Raw genomic sequence first — 1,014 nt, 5'->3', positions numbered from 1 at the left:
CCTGCACCAGACAGGACTTTGAGATCAAGCCTGCTTTGATCATATTGAGAGCTTCGAAAAAGTCTGCAGTTTCACTCGCGCGAATGGTGTTCCACCAGACTACATCAGGTGCATGTTATTCCCATTCTCTCTTGATGGAAAAGCTGCACGGTGGTTGAACTCTCCCCCTACCAGTTCTATCACTTCATGGGAACAGGTCCGATCAGCGTTCCTCTAAGGCGAGAACAGCTGCACTGAGAAACAAGATCACCTCCTTCAGACAGCTCACTGATGAGCCTTTCTGCGATGCATGGAAGCGCTTCAAGGACTATCGCAGAGAATGTCCTCACCATGGATTTGCTGATGATTACCTCCTGGACATTTTCTATGATGGAGTGGACTGGAAATACCAAAGTGCTCTAAACTCTGCGAGCAATGGAGACTTCATGACTCAAACCACTGATGGAGCGTTTAAGCTGATTGAGAATATGTCTGCTAGCTCAGCTAATAAGAAAGAGGAGAGTGATTGCTCCATGAAAGGCAATAGTTCCGACACCCAGAAAATAGATGAGCTGACTGCCAAGATTGATCAGCTACTGAAAAACAACCAAGGGCACGTTTTCAGCATGGAGCAAGCTACGGCTGGGCATATTCAGAACCAGAACAAGCGACAACCGCAGAGCAATCAGCAAGCTGTTCCAGCTAACGAGAACAGTCAACCAGATGAGCTGAAGGGTCTGGGTATGATGATGCAACAGCTGTTGCAGGGTCAGCAGGTTCAGGCCAAGGTGTTGAACCAGGTAACCACGGAAATTGACACCAGGATGGGCAACATGTTCACTGAGCTGAATAACAAGTATGACACTCTTGCGATCCACATAAGAAAGATCGATGTTCAGCTTGCTCACACAGCTGAGAGTGTCAAGAGGCAACAAGAGACGCTCCCTGGAAAAAGTGATAAAAATCCTAGGACTGAACACTGTAATGCAATAGAGCAGCCGTTCGCTGAGACTGTTCTAGGCGCAGAAGAGAACA

At 47.5% G+C, this 1,014-nt stretch overlaps 1 non-coding gene across 1 annotated transcript; it reads right to left on the bottom strand.

The window, feature by feature from the left end:
* Positions 1-230: 230 nt before the first annotated feature.
* On the bottom strand, positions 231-337 carry LOC117129561. The gene has a single exon (XR_004453193.1). It is a non-coding gene; the product is annotated as a small nucleolar RNA R71 (small nucleolar RNA).
* Between the last annotated feature and the right edge of the window lie 677 nt (positions 338-1,014).

The sequence above is a fragment of the Brassica rapa genome, unplaced genomic scaffold, assembly GCF_000309985.2.
Source record: "Brassica rapa cultivar Chiifu-401-42 unplaced genomic scaffold, CAAS_Brap_v3.01 Scaffold0033, whole genome shotgun sequence".
NCBI classification, from domain to species: Eukaryota; Viridiplantae; Streptophyta; class Magnoliopsida; order Brassicales; family Brassicaceae; genus Brassica; species Brassica rapa.
Note: the sequence above shows the minus strand (reverse complement) of the source record. Positions and strands in the feature narration are given on the sequence as shown.